This window comes from Octodon degus, unplaced genomic scaffold (genome assembly GCF_000260255.1).
Source record: "Octodon degus isolate 3935 unplaced genomic scaffold, OctDeg1.0 scaffold00121, whole genome shotgun sequence".
In the NCBI taxonomy this organism is placed as follows: Eukaryota; Metazoa; Chordata; class Mammalia; order Rodentia; family Octodontidae; genus Octodon; species Octodon degus.
The window spans coordinates 1,619,401-1,628,192 of NW_004524697.1; the positions used below are offsets into that span (position 1 = coordinate 1,619,401).

At 33.1% G+C, this 8,792-nt stretch overlaps 1 protein-coding gene across 1 annotated transcript in view; it reads left to right on the forward strand.

Moving 5' to 3' along the window:
• Positions 1 to 8,792, forward strand: part of Gpm6a (glycoprotein M6A) — a 341,907-nt gene that overhangs the window by 237,813 nt on the left and 95,302 nt on the right. The window lies entirely within an intron of this gene.

The following is an 8,792-nucleotide window of genomic DNA, read 5'->3' on the forward strand; positions in this document are numbered from 1 at the left end:
AAAAAAAAATCAAAGAAGCAACTGGGATGAAAGAAAGGAGAAAAGCAAGAAAGAAGGGAAAACTATATGTATGTATACACAGGATAGCTTGGATGTTTGTACTACTGACTTTTGTTTGTCCACTGGAGGAGCAGTTAATGCTGAAATACTTTTTCTCTCTTCTTTTAAATTTTGAACAATTTTTTTGCATTATTATATCTGGTAATCTGAACAACTAATTTGAAGACAACAATGTACAATATCACAACCATTGTTGAATCCCTATCATTTTGTGCAGTGAAATTCTGTATCATTTGTATTGTATTTAAAGTACATTTCATTCTCTTTTAAAAATCAAAAAATCAAAAAAGATAAATTTTAACAGTTTGATAAATGGTAAAGACAGATGTCAAATTTAAATTTTAAATAGTACTCAACTACCGTAGGATCAGGCTAATAAATACATATTCCAACTAAGTATTTCATACCTAGTTAGAATAATTTTTCCAAGAAGAAACTTAGGTCATATATTAAAAGAAATAATGCTCATGGGCCTGCCCTACTAGTATTTGACATATGATCTAAAACTGTTTGTTAGTACATATGTGTAATATATAATAATTACATTCACTTCAGAAAAGAGTTATGGAGCTGGCATGTCGCCAAATAGGAAGCACACTGGATTTCATGGGGTTTGAATGAGATTAAGTTGCGACAAAAGATCCAAGTAGTGCATACACCTGTAATACTCCTACTTGGAAATCTGAAGTAATTGTGCGAGGCTCTCACAAAACAGAAAAAAAGCATGCATTTAAAAAAGGAGGGGAGGGACTCCACGTGTCATAGCAGTGGAGGGCCCCTGGCCTCAGGCCTGGCTGCCTGCTGCACGACTGACCCTGGGTAGATGATGATAGGCGGACAGGTAGATGATAGATAGATGATTACAGCTTTATTGTATTGCTCACTTTTAATACCTAGTAGAAGGAAAGTAGTGAAAGATAAGATTAGATGTAAATGTGTACTCCACTCTACTGTGAAAATAGGAAGGATAAGAAGGAACTATCAAAGAAAATAGTTTACATGCTTATTCTCTGTTACTTCCAAAAGGAGGAAGTAAAGACATTCATTTGAATGTCAAACTGTGTTTAAGGATAGCTCTAGTCTAGTATACAAACATATATTGTATACTCTGATGAATTTACTGCTTTATTAATTATTCTCCAAAGTTTTATCATCAGAATGAGATCTATTTTTCTCTAAAAATATTCAACTCCTAAGATCTTTATCCCCTGTAGATATTGGAGACCATCCCAAAATTTTAATAACAAAGGGAGGGTTAATTATTACAATTTAAAAATGTATGCCAGTTTAAAACCAGTCAGCAAATTATGTTTCAGATTCAAAATGTTTTGTGACTATCTACTAAAAAATTAGTTGCATCATTACTTATAATTATAAAAAGTTAGTACTATAACTTATGAGTAGATGCAACACATTATAGAGAATCTTTTTATGGTCATACTTTATTTTAGTTAAGTTCATGAAGAATGTTCTCTAAAGCATATCTAGGTTGCTTCCTCCTTTCTGAGACATGACCCCTGACACCCACAAGTTAGAGGAGGAACAGTGTATCTTGCTTGGCTCACGGACTATGATGGTTCAGTTCACAGTGGGCTGGCTGCAAGGCAGGGTAGCATGGCAGAGGGGTTGAAATCTCATGGCATAGTAGGTGAGAAAAGGAGATTCTTCCTTTTTTTCCCTTCAATTCAGGCTGCAAGGCTATTGGTTGACACCCACACCCACAGTAGAGCTTCCCTCTTAAGGAGATTCAATGTCCATGTTCAGAACTGCACTCAGCCAGTTAGTGCACTAATCTAGTGCCACACACTCACAGTCCAGTGCTACACACCCATTATCCCAGAACTTCGAGCCTTTCCCTCTAGAAGTCTATGAGGCCTTGGTTTGTTTTTGTTTGGAGACATGGTTTCTATGTAGTTCAGACTAGTCTTGGCTCATTATGTAGTGATGGATGGCCTCAGATTTGAGGGGAACCTCCTTCCTTAGATCATAGGCCTGTGCCACCATACCTGACTGGAGCTATCTTCTGTAAAATCTGTTTTTTTCATCATGACTGACTAATGTACAAGGCTCATTATTGGAGTTAGTCTCACAACTCGTAATTGCTAGAACCGAGACTCAGTCACAATTCTGTTTCCCCAAAGCCATAGTCCTGTAATTGCTTACTCACTGGCTTGTGTTTACTTTCCCATCCTTGTTGCAATCTTCTCGCACTCAAATAACTGTAGCTGTTAGGATGCTGAAATTTAAATGGAGGATTTTATAAATTTTATATATACATTTTTTTTTTTGCTTCATGAGAAAAATACTGTTTCTTTAAATAGTTCTGGCTGTTGGAATTTGATTTGATTTGAGTATACTGGCCTTCACAACATGCGATTTCTAGACTTATCTCCAAATGAGTTTCACCATTTACCCTTCATTTCTAAGACCTTTACATTTTTCTGTATGCTGAAATACGTGATGGTACTTTGAAAACATGATGGGAATTGTAGAACAAATATGTGAAACAATAGTGGACTTCAATTAAGACAGTAAAATTTTATGAGGGAATAAAATGGACTGTGAAGCTAAACAACGTTTAAATGAATCTTGTCTGTTAGTGAAGCTCATGCCCTAGTTGTTGTTACCCTTTCTCGTGCTTCCCAGATCAATGTTGGCATATATTAAAGACTGGTTAAGTTAAAAGATGCTCAGAGATCCCTTGCACATCTGACTTTTTTGGCAGCCACTCAAGTTCTGCCATCATGAAGCAGCACAGTTTGCCCTTTCAGTTCTGAGCTTCTGGTACCCCTTCCTGATTCCCTTCCTCGCATGAAGGTTGGTGATGTCTTTGTTTGAAAGCCAAGTGGCAAGATGCATTTGCTCTTACTGTCTGTTACATGAAAAAGGCACATTAACCTAATTTTCCATGGAATTTGCATATAAATTGACTTAATACAGGGCTAAGTTAGTTCAAACTGGGCCACATTTAGTGCAGACTTTGAGTACAGTATTGAATTGAAAGTTTTCTCTGAATAAAGGCTCTTGCCACAGACCTCTTTGAAAGAGACTGTTCCTCAAAGGGTTATCTCTTTTATTGTCCCTTTACATAAACCTCTGGTTTCAACTTATGGCAATTTTCATGGTAATTCTCAAACCATAAATTAATAGTGATGTCAGGTATATTGTATCCTTAGCTTTTTATAATTTGGAAGTTTCCTTGAACTGCGTGTCAACTGACTAGTGTCTTTTGACATGTCTTACTTTTCTCTCAAGGTCTCCTCCTTAGTATTCTAGCCTATTGTCAGTATACACAGAATAAAATATAACCTCTCTTTCTTGTGCTTTCATTTTCTGTGTATGGTGATTCACTGTGGTGAAATGGCTCTTTCTTACTAACATTTGACTTGGCCTTCCTGAAGTGAGTAGATTTTTGTAGTGTATTTTACACATGGCTTGCTTTATATGAATCTCTGTGTTGTTTTATATCACCAGAAGTTTTCTTGATTCCTCTCTTTTAATTTTGAAGACATTTAGTAGACAGGCCTTTGAAGCAAGGCATTGGGAAGGGAGCATCCTTGTTTCTTTTTCCACTCTGTTCAATTTGTTGTTTTTTTCCCACTTCATTTTACATATAAAATTCTTGGTAGTAGATCCAAGATGATAAAAATTACTAAGAGACTGAAACAGTATTTGATTTAATGGAAAACAATCTAGAGATTTTAGTTGAACTCTTAAGTACATGTACTAAACATCACAGTGCTCTTTTTTCTTTGCCAGGCATGAGTGTGAAGAAATACTATTGTAGAGATATTGGTTATTTTGCATTGAGTTTTTTATGGAATCTTAAAAAAAAAACAGATAAAACACTTCTTTCTTATGTGTTCTCTGGTGCCAGCAAAATATCAAGGGACCTCATCATTTTTTTTTTTTTTACCTGATTCATGTTAGCATTTTCAACTGTTTTAAATTTTTGAATTTGACATTGTTTATTTGACACAAAAATACTTCTCTCAACTGTAAATATTTTGAAAATATTATTTTTGTATCATCTTATGGGGTGGTAGAACACACACATATCTATATCTATATCTATATCTATATCTATATCTATATCTATATCTATATCTATATCTATATCTATATCTTTTTTGTGCTACTGGGAATTGAACTCAGAACCTTGCACTTGCCAGGCAAGTGCTTATTTTGAGCTATCTCTCAGCCCTTCATATATATTTATGAAGCATTTAGGTTAAAAGTCAAATTGATATGGATCTGAATTTTCTCAGCCTTGGAAACTTTTATATGCTTGCTTGCAATAGACTGTAAAAACATTACTACATATATTTGATCAATTTATATCTTGTCTTCATTTTATATCCATACAAACAATTGTTTTAGTTCAAAATTCAGGGTCATGGTGTTCATTTAAATTATAAAACAATGAGCAAAGGAACAAAGTTCAACCTATTATTGAATGTTGAATATATTTTAAATGTATCAGTTTGTTGAACTCAGACAGAAAGTAATTGTCATATATAAAGTGATTAAGTATTTCTTATCAAAATGCTTTTATTTGCCAAGATTGAGTTACTAATTGATTAATTGTAACTTAATTGTTCATTATTACCATTGATATTGTTTGCTCTCATCATTGTGATGAGGATCTAAGCATTCTAGCCAATATTTTTATTATATAAAACATTTTAAAAATTCATTCATGATTGAACTTATTTTGTCTGCCTGAAAAGTCAAAGGCTGACAGCTTTCAGGTTCTCCTGGGAACTTAGGCATTAGTGGAGCTCATGTCAAAGTTTGAAATTATTTTTTTAAAAGTTCATTAAATTCATTTTATCATTTGATTATATCAATGTCCCTATTTTAAAATGTGAATTTTAAGTACTTCTGTAGTAACAGTAACAGTATTAGAGATGGAGCAGGAAGGGAATCTACATATACTTTAAGGAATTCAAATTTTGTACTAATAAGATTAATAAGCCTACAAGTATTTTGCAATAATTAACAGTTGGGTTTTATATGCTGCTGTTATCTATCCAATTGTTAATTACTGACCATATTAGTGACTATTTGTATAACAGAAAGAAATACAAGATAATTTTTTTTCTTGGTTGGCTTTCTATGCACTAATGAGGCCCTGCTTTTACAATACTAACATCAAAATTGATAATAATTATATAACTTTGGACTGCATAATGTGTCTTTCACAAACAATATAGAACCTAGATTTTTAATACTGCTGAAGAATTTTGAGCTCTGTTGGTCAAATTTGTTAGAATTGGGTTTCAATCACTTGATACATGGATGAAAGAACTAGTTAAAGAAATTTTATTTATTCCATCTGAATTAATTTACTTTCAAAGATATATTGTTAAAACTGTTCATGAATTGGTTCATCATTGGTTTTGGATTTCTCGCATAATGATAATTATTATTTCTATTCTTAAATGAAAGAATTGTTCTTTGGTTTGTTAAGATTTCCAAGTCCAGATTTGTCCTTCAGATTTTCTGTGTACTGAAATGAAAGCCCAGGCGAGCCTTTTGTCTGGAGATAACTATAGCTTTTACACCAGCTTTTACTGTGTTTCTATGGAAACCGTGCAGGACTCTGAGGCATAAAGGGTTTTGTCCAGCAATGCTTAGTGATAACCAATCAGAGTTTTACTCCCTTTTGAATTCTTCATCATAATATTGTGATTTCTGTTGTTCTCTAAAGAATCTAAAAAAAAGTTATAAATTTCCCCTCAAATGTCATAATATATAGATGACATTTATCAGCAAATTACTAACTATAGAGGATTAGTGTTACTATTATTATTATGGATAAGTTTATAAATACAAAAATCAACATTTACTTTGAGAATTGTCATACTATAGCAGATAAAATATATATATCCTTATATTTTAATATTGAAAATTTATCTCTTTTCTCATTTCAAACATCTATATCAAGAAGGTTCTCCTACTTTGTATATTTATTGTGAAAGCACAGCATCAAATTTGGAAATAGCTTCAGCATCAGAGTAAGGTATTTTCTGCCTTTAAGATTTCTAAGTGGTGATTTTATTCCTTGACATGTTATAATGATTGTAAGCATTACATATAGAAAATTAGTCTCCTGAAAACCACTGAATTTTTTTATGTGTTTCATAGCTCGTAAACATTGGACTGGTAGCCACATGAATTGATACTTCACATCCATGGTTTTATTCAGGAACTGAGAGATTATTAGCCAAGAAGACTCAGAGAAATGTTATGATGCTTTGATCTATAATCAAAGTCAGATTATGTTAATTGGAATTTCCCTATTTCCGTTTGATTTTGGGAATATATGATAATTATGTTTTCTGACTAGTGGTGATCCTCCCTTTTCAAGGTATAAAAGTAGGTAGATTAAAAAATATGGAAATTTATGCATAATTATAAAAAATAGAAAAAAGGAAGATGAATTTAGAACCCAAGGATGTGAAAAATGAAACTCTTTTGTTCTGTGCTTTTCTTCCCTTCATCTTTAGCTCTCTTTTCTTTTTCTTCTTGTTTTTCTTTTTTCCAAGAATAGATGGAAGCCAATCAGGAAGAGATCATAGGCTCAAAATTCAGAACAATGTCTTGAAGAAAAAATGGCCAATCTAAACAGGGATGATCTGGATTGGGGCAGTGTGCAGTGTTTTCCTCTGTGACCTGCTTGTGACTTTTTGGGTGGAACACTGTTTTAATCAAAGGCACAACAAAGCTCTTTGTCAGTGTGGCACTATTGGAAGCATTCGACATTTTTCTCTCATCTTCCACTTCCTCTTTTAAACCTTTTGGACTTCAGCCTTTTCTGATGCCTTTATTCTAAAGGGACAGGAGCAGTGTCTTACTTGATTGGCAAGTATTCTGATTTCACATTAAGGGATTGAGAAACTGAATACATCTGTCTTCAACAAGGTGTCTGAGCCATGTTCCTAATACACCCTTTGCTCTTCCTTTGAGTTTTCTTTGGAAAGATACACACGTGTGTCCTGAATGGAAGAATAAGGAAGCAGTCAATTCTCAGTATTGGACAGGAGACAATGATAGAGCAAAGATCTGAAATAAATCCAGTGGCCTCTCACACCAAGAAAAATTAATTCAGGCAAGTGCTTATTGTACTGTGCCATCTCCCCGGGCCCAGAAAAATTAATTCAGATTAATGATGAGGTTAAAATTAAAAGGAAAATATAAGGTTTTCACAGAACTTTAGCCAGTAGACTTGATTTAACTATGGCAAGGCAAAGCCATTCCATTTGCTCAAAAATTAAGGGAAAGAATTCAAGGTCATTTGTTATTATAAACATTAAGGGAAATTAAGGGAAAGAATTCAAGGTCATTTGTTATTATAAGTATTTCTTTTCAGCATTATATTTGGTGCATAGTAGGAGTAATGAATATTTTTAAATTAATGAATAAATGAATGATTTATCTACCTGGTTTGCTATGATGGCATTGCTCTTTCTTTTTCTTTTTAAAATTTGAATTCTTCATGCTTTTATTCTATTTTGCGTACAAACCTCACTTATGGAAATAATATGACTAAAACTGAAAATATTGCTAGTATGAAAAGTTCTTAAGCAAGAAGAGTGGCAAAATTCAATTTCAAAATGTAAAAGGTTGCACATAATGGTTGCAGGATTGGGTAGGGTCAGAAGCGAGTCTATAGTCAGAATCAAAACCGTAGAGCTTTTAGTAGCTACAAGACATTACATGTTTGTGAGTAGTACTGTAAAGATGGGAGATACTTTCAGTAATATTCTCTTTTTTTCCTCTGCTATCCTTTTTGAGATAATACAGAACCCTCATTAATAAATTGCCTCTCAGTTAACATTATTATTTGGGAACTTAGTGGAGATTCTTAAAATCTCTTTTCAGATATACTTTTTTTCTTCTATTTTCCTATACATATATGTGTATATTTATCTTTAAATAAGTTTATTACATATGTGATAATTAGTACCAGACATTTAGGTTTATTTTTTCCATCAATATAAGGTATAACTCATCAACTCATTTCATAATAAAAATTAAAATGTGTAAGTCATTTGCTTAGAAAAGAAATTAAATTTGCAAGAAATACATAACTCTATTTTTTCTTTGCACGCATATGTGCACATGTGTGTGTGCACACATTCATGCCTCCTTGTGGGCTGGTGAAGGAGACTGCAATTTCCTAATTGCTGTGAAAGTGCTGTGTTTTTCCGCTGCACCACAGCCCCTTCTGCTTCATCTTACTGGGGTGTAGGAAATACGCAAAAATACATTTTGTTTTTCATCTTTCCTATTTATTATAAACTACAAGAAATGTAATAGCAACTTGAATGTCCCCAGTAAGCTACCTCCTTGCTGGTGATTGGAGTAAATGACATCTAAGACATCGTGTTTAAGAAGTTTACGAGTTTTCTTAATGGAAAAAGCTTGAAAGGTAAAATCTGTCCAATCCATGATACAAAATGAATTACTTCCTTCACAGAGCATTTTATAGTATTTTATGCAATATTCACAGTGCAAAAAGAGTGTACTCATGATATAACAAGTGTGCCCCTTTTAAATTTCATCTAGTTTCCCTATTTTAATCAAATAACAACTTTCCTTAGAACTCTATGTGTCAAACTTCCATTATTTGTAATTGCAAAGCAGTTCAAAATACCAAAATTTTCTACTTTCCAGATAAACATGAAGTATATATTGCTGTCCTCAAAGGAAATCTCAATATAATT